This window comes from Anabrus simplex, chromosome 2 (assembly GCF_040414725.1).
Source record: "Anabrus simplex isolate iqAnaSimp1 chromosome 2, ASM4041472v1, whole genome shotgun sequence".
In the NCBI taxonomy this organism is placed as follows: domain Eukaryota; kingdom Metazoa; phylum Arthropoda; class Insecta; order Orthoptera; family Tettigoniidae; genus Anabrus; species Anabrus simplex.
In genome coordinates, this window is record NC_090266.1 from 90,964,358 (window position 1) to 90,980,306 (window position 15,949).

General features: G+C 35.8%; 2 long non-coding RNA genes across 2 annotated transcripts in view; one reads left to right on the top strand and one right to left on the bottom strand.

Moving 5' to 3' along the window:
* LOC137498619 (uncharacterized) overlaps window positions 1-15,949 on the top strand; it is a 292,912-nt gene that overhangs the window by 26,741 nt on the left and 250,222 nt on the right. The gene's annotated exons all lie outside the window — the stretch shown is intronic.
* LOC137498618 (uncharacterized) overlaps window positions 1-15,949 on the bottom strand; it is a 305,338-nt gene that overhangs the window by 16,033 nt on the left and 273,356 nt on the right. Inside the window, exon 3 of the long non-coding RNA XR_011017873.1 lies at window positions 4,396-4,586. This is a non-coding gene — a long non-coding RNA (uncharacterized lncRNA). The remainder of the gene's footprint in view (window positions 1-4,395; window positions 4,587-15,949) is intronic.

Consider the following 15,949-nt stretch of genomic DNA (forward strand, 5'->3'; position numbering starts at 1 on the left):
GACAGATGTTGAAGAAAGAAGAAGAGATGGAAGAGGTAAAATAGAAAGTGCTAGTGTTTCACGTTGGTGCCAACAACGTAAAGCTAGCAGGTGTAAGTACCAACGTAGCTGGGGATGTGTGGGATCTGGTAAATGCAGCACGCGTGAAGTTTAAGTTTAAGGAAGCGGAGACTGTTATACTGTAAATGGAATACTGTGTAGGAGGGATACAGAGTGGAAAGTGATTGGGGATTTATTTAAATAAGAGTATGGAGTGGGTATGTGGGAAACCGGAAGTGATATTTCAAGATCCTAATGGGTGGGTTTAATTTCGTATGGTTATTTCTAGCTGGGTGCAGCCCTTGTAAGGCAGACTCTCCGAAGATTTTGGGTGGCATCTACCATGTATAGGTAACTGCGTGTTATTGTGGTGGAGTGTAGTGTTATGTGTGGTGTGTGAGTTGCAGGGATGTTCGGGACAGCACAAACACCCAGCCCCCGAGCCTGTGGAATTAACCAATGAAGGTTAAATTCCCCGACCCGGCCAGGAATCGAACCCGGGACCCACTGAACCGAAGATCAGTACGCTGACCCTTCAGCCAATGAGTCGGAAAATGGGTGGGTAGGATATAGGAGTCTGCGCTCAGATGGTCTTCACTTAAAGAGCAGTGGTAAGTATCAGTTAGGATATTTGTTTAGAAGGGTTATAAGGAGGCATTCAGAGAAGCAGGATGGTCTAGGGATCAGTGGTGGGGTACATAGATATAGCGGTCAAGTAGGGATGACACAAAAAATTAGTGTTGAACTGTAGAAATATCGTAAATAAAGGAATAGAATTAATTAATTTAATAGATATATACTTAACAGACATTGTAATAGGAGTTGCATCATGGCTGAGAAATGATATAATGGATGCAGAAATTTTCTCACGGAACTAGAGTGTGTAACGTAGTGATAGGATAGGAATGGTAGGAGAGGGAGTATACATTCTGGTGAAAGAAGAATTTGTAATCTACGAAAAAATGTAAGACGACAAATATTAAATTCAAGGTGTGAAGGCCATCTATGAAGATAATAGGGAAATTGATATCTTTGGGGTGTACAGACCGGGAAAGGGTAGCACTAACTCTGATTCAGAAGTATTTGATAAGATAATTAGCTATGTGGGAAACGATATGGAAAGGAATATATTGGTAGCAGGCGATCTCGATTCACCAAATGTCAATTGGGAAGGTAATGCGAACGTCGGGAAGCATGACCAAAAAATGAAAAATAAGTTAATACGGGAAGCACAGCTGATTCAGAAGGTGATGGAACCAACAAGAGGGAAGAATATTCTGGATGAGGTGCTGGTAAAAACCAGATGAGCTCGATAGAAAATATGAAGTAATAGATGGTATTGTAGATCACGAAGCTGTTTTTGTCGCAGTTAAAAATAAATGTGATAGAAAGGAATGTTTTAAATGTAGGACTATTAGGTAGTATCATACGCCTGATAAAACGGGCATGAGGGAGTTTTTAAAATGTAACTATGATCGGTGGAAAACGGTAAATAAAAATGTAAACAGACTCTGGGATGGGATGAAAACAATTGTTGAGGAATGTGAAAACAGGTTTGTACTTTTAAAGGTAGTGAGGAATGGTATTGACCCAGGTGGTCCAGGTTGGAAAGAACTTGAGTAAGAAATGGCTGTGGAAGTAAGGAGGAATTGAAGGAATTTACTAGGAAATCGAATCTAGCAAAGAAGTCAGCTAAGGATAACATGATGGCGAGCATTATTTGCAGTCTTACAAATGTTAATGAAAAATTGAAATGTATTTGTAGGTACTTTAAGGCAGAAACAAGCTCCGAAAGGGACATATCAGGAATCATTAATGAACCAGGGGAGTGTGTATGCGAGGATCTTCAAAAGACAGAAGTATTCAGTCAGTATTATGTAAGGATTGTTGGTTACAAAGATAATGTTCAGTTAGAGGAGGTGGCTAAGAATAAAGAAGTACCGGTATTAAAATTTACCTTTGATAACAACATTTACTGTAAGATAAATATTTGAAAACTTCAAAGGCAGCTGGAATTGATAAGGTTTCGTAGGACATACTAAAGACAGTGGGTTGTGATATAGTACCATATCTGAAGTAATTATTTGATTATTGTTTGCATGCAGGAGCTATAGGAAGTGAATGGAGAGTTGCTATAGTAGCACCTGTGTATAAAGGAAATGGTGATGGACATAAAGTAAGAAATTAGAGGGCAGTCAGTTTGACATGCGTTGCATGTAAGCTTTGGGAAGGCATTCTTTCTGATGATATTAGACATGTTTGCGAAATTAATAACTGGTTCGATGAAAGGCAGTTCGTGTTTAGGAAATGTTATTACACTGAAGCTCAACTTGTAGGACTCCTGGATTCAGGAGTTCAAAGAGACTGTATCGCGATTGGCTACCTAAGGTATTTGATAGGGTAGATCATGGGAGAATACTGGCAAAAATGAGTGCAATTCGCCTAGTCAAGAGGGTGACTGAATTGGTGGCTATATTTCTAGAAAATAGAACTCAGAGAATTAGAGTAGGCAAAGCTTTGTCTGACCCTGTAATAATTAGAAGGGAATATATAAATGATATGTGTAAATAAGTGGAATCATAGATAATACTTTTTTCGGATGATGTTATTCTGTATATTCACAAGATTGTGAGCAACAGCAAACTGACTTCGATAATGTTGTGAGATGGGCAGTCGGTAATGGTATTACGATAAACGGGGTTAAAAGTCAGGTTATGAGATTCACAGATAGGAAAAGTACTCTCATTTTTAATCACTGCGTTGAGGGGTTAAAGGTCCTTTTGAGGATCATTGTAAATACCTAGGTGTTAATGTACGGAATGATCTTCACTGGGGTAATCACATAACTGGGATTGCATATAAAGGGTACTGACCTCTGTAAATTATTATGTGGATATTTAAGGGTTGTAGTAAAGATGTAAAGGGGAGGGCGTATAAGTCACAGGAGGACCCGAACTGGAGTATGGTTCCAGTGCATGGGACCCTCTCCAGGATTACTTGATTCAAGAACTGGAAAGAACTCAAAGAAAAGCAGCTCGATTTGTTCTGGGTGATTTCCGACAAAAGAGTAGTGTTAAAATTGTTGCGAAGATTGTGCTGGGAAGACCTTGGAGAATGGAGACGTGCTGCTCGACTACGTGGTATGTTCCGAGCTGTTAGTGGAGAGATGGCGTGGAATGACATTAGTAGGCGAATAAGTCAGTATGGTGTCTTTAAAGTAGGAAAGATCATAATGTGAAGATGAAGTTGGAATTCAACAGGACAAATTGGGTCAAATATTCATTTTTAGGAAGGGGAATTAGTGATTGATATAACTTACCAAGTGTGATGTTCTACAAATTTCCATTTCCTTTGAAAACATTTAAGATAAGCCTAGGAAAACAAGAGATAGGGTATCTGCAAACTGAGCGACTCCCCTAAATGCATATCAGTAGTGATTAATTGGTTGATACTCTATCATTTGTAGTTTTCCGAAAGAGCCTGATCTAAGGCACCTAAACCATCAGATCTTCAATTAAACTTTCTAAAATATTCAAATTGACATCCGTCAGCTTACCTATAGAGATCATTAATGAAAATATCAATATGTTCCCGCTCTATCTCTCTTCTTTTGAGATATTCAACTCTTGCCTTAACTCTAAGAATCTTTCCAAATTCCGCCTTGACCTAGCCACATTATCCACTGTCCACCTCATTCAAACCGAAGGACTTAACAGATCTGCACGTTAGTCTCCCAAAACAATATAATATCTTATTCAGTTGTTCCTCCTCTTCCTTGTCCTTCAATCCGGACAAAACTGTATAACGTTCAACCTTCCATTCCAACGAGGCCTATCTGACGGTTCTCGTAAGTTAAATATTTTAGGAGAGAGGATTTGCTAACAAATGGTAGCTTCCATTTGACTATTACGGCTATTTTCCTTTTGATAGAACAGGCCAAATAATATCACAATCACAACTCCATTCACAAAACTCCTGACATCATGTAATATTAGTCTTAGAGCCTTATTCAGCTTCTTGTTTAAAATAGCTCATTTATACATGCGCAACATCTTCCAAGAAACTGGCAATATAGGCCTACTCAATAACCACAAAACTATAATATTCTCAGTAATCGATAGTTCGATAGACAAGGTTACATATCACAACATATCTAATTATATAAAATCTGTGTGTGTTACGGAATAACTGTTTGTGTTTCCATAATCAGCACATCATTTTCCACATGACCACCTATTTTCATCAAAGCCGAGAAATCATTTCAGGCCAGTTTAGTCTTCCACAACTTGGACTTCAAGGAAAAGATCAATCATTTCTATTTTGCTAATCTCTAATGAGGTCTTTCCAAATACTTACGGAATTCCTTCAAGAGTCCTCTCCAGATCATCAACCATAGTAAGCTGGACTTGTATGGCTGTATTTATTGCTTCCAATGCATCTAGTTGGTCGTTGTTTAAATTGGGAAGCCTCAGCAATTCGCCCATCACAAGCAGTTCGTGATGGACATGACGCAGAATGAAGCCAATTAAATTAAAAACCCGCTGCCTCTGTAAATATATACATACATATATACTTGGGTGCACGAGTGTGCAATGTGAAACTATTACTGAGGCATTAGGTAGTTTTATAAAGAAAATATAAAACACAACGTTACACATCGATAATTTCAATGTCTATTACGAATGCAAAGAAACTGTCTCCGCATTCGAGGCATGTACACACTCCCCGAAGATGAGGCCGTAAGAATGTGGAGTTATTATTATTAACAAATACATCGCAATGGGGAAATATCGCTGTGGCAATGACCACTTACAGTAGTGTGATTATAAAGTATAGTTAAAAGTAATTACCCAGCAACAACAAAGTACAACAAGCAATTCCATGGAGAGAAACATTATAGGAAATACTGCTAGTTTAGCATTCTAAATCCATTAACCTCATATACAAATTCACACGCAACTTAATTATTTCTAGTGCTTAAAATTACGGTTTGCAATACTACAGGTGGAGATTATTACTAGCTTAACATTACAAATGATAATAAAGTAAAGTTGAGGCCTAACTACCCTACAACACCACTGCAACAAGAAGAGTACAACAAGCAATTCCATGGAAAAGAAATACGACAAGAAAAACTACTAGTTTTACATTCTAAATCCAGCATCTTCATGTACAAATTCACACAGAACTTAAGTATTCCCAGTGCTTGGGGAATAAACCTGCCCTACCTCGCCCATGTTAATTTTCAATATACATGTACCATTTTCTTAAAATTGAGCGAAGATATTAACTTGAAACTCTTTTCAATTTTAGATTGGACATTCCTTGACAAGAATAAAAAGCTGTTTTTGAAAATATGTATTAGTTGCCAGGTTGTGAGTTTTCCCCGAAATCCTATTTTTTCCAAAATTTCGCTTAAGTTACGATATTTTGAAAAGTATTCATTTTATAGAAAATTGACTTCTTTTATTTGTAGCTTTGTAATGTAAGAACAAGCTGTAGAAACTTCATTCCTGTAGCATGAAGAGTGTAGGATAAATCTGTATCAAGAATTAGAAAAATGTCGAACTGAGAAAAATGACTTCAAAGTTTTGCAACAGAAATCTTACTTTTAAAAATGTCCTGCTCCATATTCATCGTTTTATCCACCCTCTCTGGACTTCTCCTAGTTTCTTCCCTTCCTTCTTGAACACTTCTCAATTTCTTCCACCATTCTGTCTGGTTTGTTTATGCGAATAATGTAGATTCAGCCTCTGTAACCATAACCTCACTGACATCTTCCTTACTTGAGAAACAAGTCCGGTAGTTTCCAGAAAATTTGTGCTTACGAGACTTTTTTATTTGAACACACTTGCTATATAACATTCACAGTTTATGATTAGAGACACTACAACAGTCTCTTATCGTCTCAGAATGCCGTACAACTGGCAAAAACACAATACTTCAGCACAACGAAACACTGAGGAAGTAAACAAACTTTTCCCGCTATAGGCTAGAGACACCATATGTCTTTCAATTGTCTCCAAATGCTACTAATAGTACGGACGAAACATTATCCTTCAGGTATGGGGTACAGTCAGACACATAGTCAAGATAGGTCAAGTTTATTTCTCATAAGTTTCACTTGAGTCGCTGATAGTATACAAAGGCTACATAATGTCACATTTGAGAGTTGATTGAAATTCAAGCATTCAAACTGAGTTTATGCCTTCCTTCTTTTGGCATAAAGTTAATATATCAAATATGCAAAAACGACCAATAACAGGATTTTGATTTTTTGGCCCAATTTTGGCTGGATTACTCCCCTTAACACTACGCCTTACAATACTGTAGGTTAAGTTTACTACTAGCCTAACGTTACAGTGATGATGAGGTAACGCTAAAACATAATTACCCAACGGCAACAATAATAAGATTACATAGAGCAATTCCAAGGAAAGAAAATATTACACGAAATACTACTAGTTAAACATTCTAAATCCAGTGTAGATTCATAAAGCCGATCCAGGGGCACTTCGGCGCCATTTAAAAAATCCACTATATTTATATTTTAAAACGATATAGGCATAGATTTTTTATTAATTTGATTCAACATTTTAGCCAAAAGGAAAACGGATGATAACGGAATAAGAAGAGTGTGCATAATCTTTATATATTATTTTCAAATTCGCGCCAAATTTCGGTTGAATCGGCTTTATGAATCTACTCCTACTTTTACGTTTTATCTTCTTCATTGACTTACGCAAAACCTATGACATGGATAAAATCGTCGCTCATAAATTTCGTTGGTTTTCTTTCACTTATTTTGACATACCCTTTTCGGGGTGACCAAATATTTTAAATGATTTACAATATTTTTCTTTTATGTGAAGTTAAGCTATAGTGGCCCCACGGTAAAATATCTATACAATTTTCTAGAATTCCTTCTTTTGTTGTCGTCTGGATTGAGTGTGATTTCATTTAGGCCCTACTTCGACGGTATAAATTTCATGTTTCTCGGTTCTAAATAAGTTCATTGTCCGATATTCTTCTTTGTCACCGAATAAACTATTTTTATAATATTCTAATGTAATTCTGTTTTTAACCACACATCTTATAATTCACTTAGATTTTTTATTTGCTTTATTATCCACGCTGAATGCGTACATTTTAGATCCTAAACTAACGAATACTACCGGAAGTCTTCCACAGCATTCATTTTTCATTTTTCCGAGTACCTTTTATTTATTGGAAGCATATTTTATCTATTATTTTCGTGATAGTCGCTTGTACCAAAAAGATCGATCATGGTTTCTATATTTTCGTAAACATCCTTGGTTTTTATTTTGTAACAGAATGCATCAACATCCATGTAACATGTTTCAATATTTTCACCGTATTTCGGTTTCATAACATTGTAATGGAAGTCGTACATGAGTGTTTTTGAAATATCCTAGATGCTCATTCCTACATAAATCGGCTTATGGAACTTAATTTTCGTCTTCTTCATATGGACCGCTACTAAATTGTCATGGCATATTGTTCTCTTTTTGAAATTTGTTTTTGCTACTAACTTGTCAGATTTGTCTCCATTAGTAATTAGTTTTATGTCAACTTCGTTCCGAATATTATCCATCGTCTTTCCAAAGACGCTCTTGTTCATTAACTTTTAGAAATCCTTTTCAAAATCGTTGGTTGCTCATGTTTTCATCTCTGTATTGAAATCAATATATTTTAGTTTGCCAGTCTGACTGCTCGAATTTTATAGCTCTGTGAATCTTTTTGAGTTTATACCAAAAGCGTGATACTGTTTCAAGTTCCTCTAATGGAGCACATATATTTCTTTATTATATAACGTTGCAAGTACTTGAGTACATGAGTGCTCTTAAAGTACTTTTTCAATTCTTTTTTTCTGGGGCTAGTGGGAGATATTTATGCAAGCCATGTAATTCTTTTGGATATTTTAAGTCCACTTCAATAACGAATCCTTGTTTAGGTTCAATTTTATTTTCATGTACCCACTCAATTTTTTAGTAGGTAACAACTGAGACATTGCCCATCCTTAGAGATTATTGGCATCAAAATATGCCAAATAATTAGATTATTTGTTAGGACCATAGTCTTTTAGATATGCATTGTTTGCTTTTACATACCTTTTGCAACACAGAGATATTCCACCTCGAATTCCTTTCTCTATCATTAAAATCATTTTGTAATTGTGCAGTAGGTCTAAATTTGTTTTGGTAATTTTTAGCATAGCGTCCCAAGCTAATCCAGGAGCAGTAAAATACCACGCTGGATCTCATTCATACGCTTTAATACGGGTTACTTTAAAATTCTCGAATATATCAGCCAGGAGCAAAACATCAGTTTTCAGGTATAAGTCATGATGTTCGCCTAGGCTTTGGATATCATATCTTTCCCAAATTAATGTTTGATTTTGCAAAACAAGCTCTAGGACGTGCAATGAAATACAAATAATAATATGTAATATTTATGTAATATTGTCATCTGGTTAGATCTTGGGGCCTTCAGGAGGTCTCCACGGGAAGGGCCGGTCGAGTCATCACTGGGAGGGTGGCCTTCTTCTCACCAGGGGTGATGACTTGGCCGGACGGTAGGTTATTATGTGGTGTTCTTTTCTTTTTGTTTTCTTTTTTTGTTTATAAACTGTGGTGTCCTTTTATATCTTTTAAGTATATTAACTATGTCTGTTTATTGTTGTGAACGTCGTGGCTTAGGTTGGATTATTTTATTGTGAACATGTATTTGGGGCTGAACGCCTGTTATGTTCATGAATAAATAAATAAATAAATACAAATAGTAATGTTTCTTTTGCTTCATATAATATTTAAAAATGTTATCCACATATTCGCCATTTGATTACGAACAAATTCTATAGATTTATCAGTTAATAAATATGAATATCTACTGGAAAGATATACTATTGCGTACTCATTTATATATCAAAAATCAGTCTTCTGAAAAATTAATTGATAATTTTTTTCCGAATTAAATGGAAGTGTCGATAGCAAAATTAGTTAGAGCAATACCAATACGAAATTTGATATAATTTCACAATGGCCGCCAGTTTCGAGATGCTGTTAGAAATGAAATAAAAAGGCGCAATTGCAATTGTATTTCTTATAAAAATATCAGAAGGTTTTAGAAGAGAATTTCAAGATAAACTTGTATGAAATTGCATTTCGGAATAAAAAATATTGTCTGGAAACTTTATCTGAGAATTTAAAGTTCAAGTTAATTGGCATTTGATTTCATTTAATCAAAATCTATATGAAAAATTTTATTCGAGAATTCAAAGATCAAGTTTATTGGGAATTGATATGTGAATATCAAAAACTCTCTAAAGAATTTACTCGTGAATTTAAAGATAAGGTTGATTGTATTTCCATTTCGAAATGTCAAAAATTTTCAGAAGATTTTATTAGAGAATTTAAAGATAAAATTAATTGGTACCGGCATTATATTTGTGGATATAGAAAATTACCAGAAGTTTTTATTAGGGAATTTAAAGATAGTTCTTTGGAATTATGCTTGTGAATATCAAAGATTATCAGAAGATTTTATTTGAGAATTTAAAGGTAAAGTTGAATGGTATTATATTTCTGAATATCAAAAATTATCAGAATATGTTATTAGAGAATTTAAAGATAAAGTTAACTGAAAGGAGATTTTGAAGGACAAACATTATCAGAAGAGTTTATACAAGAGATAAAATATCCTTATAAAATATTGCCGTCAAGTGCCGCCTCAGAACTAGGGTGTTGTATATTTTAAATCAAACAGGTAAATCAGTTTGTAAACACAAAATTTGATCATATATTTCATAAACATTGTGTTGACCAATTGTTAATTTCTCACAATTCTTGCCCAATTTGTAGGCGAACTATAAAACTGATAGATGAAAATAGAGTATATATATAGGATTTGATTATTTTATTTTATATAACCAAGTTATTAACCATTTCGCAACGCATTATTTTATGCGATGTATATTTAATCGATAAATAAATACAAATTTGATATTTTTTATCTTATCTGATCCAATTGACCGGCAATATTCTCTAAATTATTTATAATATGTGTATATATGAAGGGTTAGTGGGAAAAACGCTTTCAGTCCACAAATTACTGTCCTGAGTTCTTGACGCTGGTACATAGCTCAGTACCGTCCCTTTTAACCACAAGACTCGCCATTAGCAAAAACGCTCTCGGTCCGCTGTAATAGAAGGAGAAAGATATGGCATGAGCGGGAAGAATTGTTTGAGTCACAGCGCAGATGGAGAAGATCAGGGTCCTAAGAATGAGGTGGGGAGGCGCAGCTTAGCAACGGACAAGCAGTAGCGTGGCTGATCTTGTTCAGAAGCAGTTCATTCTTTGTGTGTGTGTATTCACGTAAAAATATATTATTGCGTTAAATTTACAGTTGTGTTGTGATGGAGAATGTGTTTGAAAGTGAGGGAAGTTCAACCGAAGAAGGTGACAAGCTCATTTCAAGAACATCAAAGAAGAGAAAAGGTACGGTCGTGTCAATGATGTGATGAAAAAGATTAGGTTAAGTAGTCATACTACAGGCGAAGTTGCAAGTGCCAAAGGTTAAAATACTTTGAAAATGTTTCATTAGATGACAGGCGAAGAAAATTACGGGAGTTTAATGAACTAGAATCATATGATAAACAAAATGCATACTTGGGAGGCCTTGTTACAGCTTTGCCTGTGCAAAGGCGTAGGAACAGGAAACCGCACGAAGAAGCAAGGTTTAACCAGAGTTCATTTGCATACAGTGTTAGAGTACAAAGTAATAACACTTTTCGCAATGTAACTGTCTGTATGAAGGCCTTTGTTTCTCTTCATGGGGTTACTTCACTCAGAATTCAAACAATCAGAGAATCACGGGCTTCTACTGGCTCTGTAAAACCAGATGGAAGTGGAAGTGGTAAGCACAATAATCTGAAAGAATGCCTTCTCAATGCTTACATGCAATGCATGTCAAACTTACTGGCCTGTAATTTTCAGCTTTATGTCTATCACCCATCCCTTTATACACAGGGGCAAATATAGCAACTCTCCATACATTTGAAATAGTTCCTTCAACCAAAAGTACTTCAGATATGGTACTATATCACAATCCATTGTCTTTAGTATATCCCCAGAAATCTTATCAATTCCAGCCGCTTTTCTAGTTTTCAACTTTTGTATCTTATTGTAAATGTCATTGTTATCATACGTAAATTTTAATACTTCTTTAGCCTTAGACTCCTCCTCTATCTGGACATTATCCTTGTAACCAACAATCTTACATACTGCTAACTGAATACTTCTGCCTTTTGAAGATCCTCACATAAACACACCCCTTGTTCATTAATTATTCCTGGAATGCCCCTCTTGGAACCTGTTTCTGCCTAAAATACCTACACATACCCTTCCATTTTTCAGTAAAATTTGTATGACTGCCAATTATGCTTGCCATCATGTTATCCTTAGCTGCCTTCTTTGCTAGATTTGATTTCTTAGTAAGTTCCATCAATTTCTGCATACTTCCACAGCCATTTCTAGCTCTATTTCTTTCCAATCTGCACCTCCTTCTTAGCCTCTTTATTTCTCTATGAAAAGAAGGTGGGTCTTTACCATTCCTTACCACCTTTAAAGGTACAAACCTATTTTCACATTCCTCAACAATTGCTTTAAACCCATCCCAGAGTCTGTTTACATTTGTGTATACCATTTTCCACCGATCATACTTACTTTTTAGAAACTGCCTTATGTCTGCTTTATTAGCCATATGGTGCTGCCTAACAGTCCTAATTTTAAGACTTCCCTTTCTATCACATTTATTATTAACTACGACAAAAGCAGATTCATGATCACTAATACCATTTGTTACTTCGGTTTCCCTATAGAGCTCATCTGGTTTTACCAGTACCACATCTAGTATATTTTCCCTCTGGTTGGTTCCATCACTTTCTGAATCAGCTGTCCTTCCCATATCAACTTATTTACTATTTCTTGGTCATGATTCCTGTCGTTCGTATTTCCTTCCCAATTGGCATTTTGTAAATTCAGATCACCCGCTACAATCACATTCCTTTTCGCGTCGTTTCCTACATAGCTGATTATCTTATCAAGTAATTCTGAATCCGTGTCAGCGCCACACTTTCCCGGTCTGTATGAGCAAGGGGAGTGTCTATGCGAGGATCTTCAAAAGGTAGAAGTATTCAGTCAGTAGTATGTAAAGATTGTTGGTTACAAGTATAATGTCCAGATAGAGGAGGTGACTAATACTAAAGAAGTATTAAGGTTTTATCTGTCCCTGTAATAATTAAGAGGGGAATTCCTCAAGGCAGTATTATTGGATGTTTATGTTTTCTTATATATATCAATGATATGTGTACAGGAGTGGAATCAGAAATAAGGCTTTTCACAGATGATGTTATTCTGTACAGAGTAATAAATAAGTTACAAGATTGTGAGCAACTGCAAAATGACCTTGGTAATGTTGTGAGATGGACAGTAGGCAATGGTATGATGATAAACGGGGTTAAATTTTCACAAATAGGAAAAGTCTTCTGAGTTTTAATTACTGCGCTGATGGGGTGAAAGTTCCCTTTGGGGCCCATTGTAAGTACCTAGGTCTTAATATGAGGAAAGATCTTCATGGGGGTAATCACTTAAACATGATTGTAAATAAAGGGTACAGATCTCTGCACATGGTTGTGAGGGTATATAGGGGTTGTAGTAGGGATGTAAAGGAAAGGGCATGTAAATCTCTCGTAAGACCCCATCTAGAGTATGGTTCCAATGTATGGGACCCTTACCAGGATTACTTTATTCAAGAACTGGAAAAATCCAAAGAAAAGCAGCTCGATTTGTTCTGGCTGATTTCTTGCAAAAGAATAGCGTTACAAATATGTTGCGATGTTTGGGCTGGGAAGACTTGGGAGAAAGGAGACGGGCTGCTCGACTATGTGGTATGTGTTTACAAAAGTAGTATTTCATTACCCCACCTATTTAATACAATTAAGGATGTAAAGGATTAATTGTATTGAATAGGTGGGGTAATGAAAAACTCCTTTTGTAAACATAGTGAGATAGCTGTTTTCAATACGGAACAAAGATGAGAGTAATGTTTTGTAATAAGTGGTATGTTCCGATCTGTCAGTGGAGAGATGGCGTGGAATGACATCAGTAAACGAATAAGTTTGAGTGGTGTCTTTAAAAGTAGGAAGGATCACAATATGAAGATAAATTTGGAATTCAATCGGACAAACTGGGGCAAATATTTGTTTATAGGAAGGGGAGTTAGGTAGTGGAATAACTTACCAAGGGAGATGTTCAATAAATTTCCAATTTCCTTGCAATCATTTAAGAAAAATCTAGTAAAACAACAAATAGGGAATCTGCTACCTGGGCTACTGCCCTACCTGCAGATCTGATTGATTGATTGATTGATTGATTGATTGATTGATTGATTGATTGATTGATTACCCAATGATGCAGAAAGAAAGGCTAAAGACGGAATTAGAAATGATTTATAAACGGACAGATTTCCGACAAGTCAAAGGAGCTCAACCACTCCTCGCTTTTATTTTAGAAAACAATCTCAGATCAACGTTCAAAGATACACTAAAGCTTCTCAGAATAATTGTAACAACACCCATTACCACAGCCGAAACAGAGGGCTGTTTTTCGACACTGCCTGGTATTGAGACATTTCTATGCATCACAATGACCAAAGAACGACTGTCCGCTCTCGCAATGATTTCTATTGCGAAAGACCTCATTTACGATATGCCTGACTGACGATAAAGTCATTTGTATGTTTGTGGATTTACGGCATAGAAGAATGGAATTCGTGTTTAAATAAAGGGATAACACTGCCATCGTCAAACAAGGCACTGCCATATTCTTCATGTGTATGGCCAGGACGAGTAGACTGTGCTTCATTCGTCCTATAGATTCAGTAGGTAGTAAGCCTGTCAGTCGGTACAGTAATTTGAATGGACTTAAGGATTACGCGGCCATCCAACGGTAGTTCGATAATTTATATTGCACTGTGTCTGTATTCCAGTTATGCTTTAGTGACAGTAGGTACGTACATTTAAACAGTTCAAGTAACTTGGACACAAACATTTCACTTCACATTTATTCCTAAAATGAAGAAGACAACAGTGAAGTTGGTGAGTAATGATCAAGTACCTATTTAACATTGTATGATGTGTATCCGGGTATGCATTTGTTTATTGTGTGTGTTACAAAGAACGTAAATTTGTGAAAATGTAGTGCCTCTCCGCCAGTCCGCCTCAGCAGCCGCTGCTGTATCCATGCCCTTCCATTTTTCACTAAAATTTGTAAGACTGCCAATTATGCGTGCCATCATGTTATTCTTAGCTGAATTCTTTCCTAGATTCATTTCCAAGTAAGTTCCTTCAATTTCTCGTTACTTCTAGAGCCATTTCTAACTATATTTCTTTCCAACCTACACCTCCTTCTTATTCTCCTTACTTCTCTATTATAACAAAGTGGGTCTATACATTCCTTACCACCATTAAAGGTGCAAACCTGTTTTTACATTCCTCAACAGTTGCTTTAAACCCATCTCACAGTACCTTTACATTTCTTTTACCATTTCCCACCAAACATAGTTACTTTTTAAGACTCCTTCATACCTGCTTTATCAGCCGAAAGGTACTGCGTAATAGTCCTACTTTGAAGAACTTCCTATCACATTAAATTTTAACTACAACAAAAACAGCTTCATGATCAGAAATACCATGTATTACTTCGGTTTCAGTATAGAGCTCATATGGTTTTACCAGCACCACATCCAGAACTTTCTTCCCTCTAATTGGTTCCATCACTTTTTGAATCAGCTGCCCTTCCCATATTAACTCATTTGCCATTCTTGGTCATGCTTCCTGTCGTTCACATGACCTTTCCAATTAACCTTTCCATATCATTTCCCACATTGCTGATTATCTTAACAATTAATTCCGAATCAGTGTCTGCGCAACTCTTTCCCGGTCTATACATTCCAAAGATATCAAGTTGCCTATTATCTTTAGAGATGAGTCTTACACTGAGAATTTCAAGTCTGTCATCTTCAACTTTTCGTAGCTTAAAATTTCTTCTTTCAACAGAATAAATACTCATCCTCCTACTATTCGTATCTCTATGATACGCACTCCAGTTCCGTGAGAAAATTTCTGCATTCATTATATAATTTTTCATCAATGATTCAACTCCTACTACAATATCTGGTAGGTATATATGTCATTTAAAATTCTTAATTCTATTCCTTTCTTACAATACTTCTAGAGTTCAAGACTAACATTTTATGTTTTCCCTACTTGATTTCCAGATAATTGTACTCTTATCTCCTCTCCCTATAGAATAGAATATTGTCATTAGGCAACTGGCAGTTGCAATGGACAGAGTCATAGGTGCATATTTACAAAATATTACAAGTATCTCATTAAGCACAGTTAATAAATACAACTATATACATAAGAGTTAAAATAAACATAACACTATTCGTCCAAAAGGGTGATAAATAATTACTAATTTACCAATGTGTTAGGATGGCGTTGGCCTTTATTACCCACCTTGAAGCAGTGTTATTTTTCCTTCAAATTTGGATACTGAGTAGAAGCTATTGGACGTCAACCAATTTTTAAGGGTTCTTTTGAAGTTACATAGGGGCATATCCTTTACATGGGCAGGTAGTTTGTTGAATAATTTAATGTCATTATACGTATAGTTTTCTTGTGTTTTCCTCAGCCTAACATGTGGTAAATCTAAATCGTTCCTATATCTTGTGCCATATGAGTGTACATTTCTGAGAGATGTTAGGTCGATGAGATTTTCTTTAATATTGAGTATACTATGATAAACACATAATGAGGGAAGAATC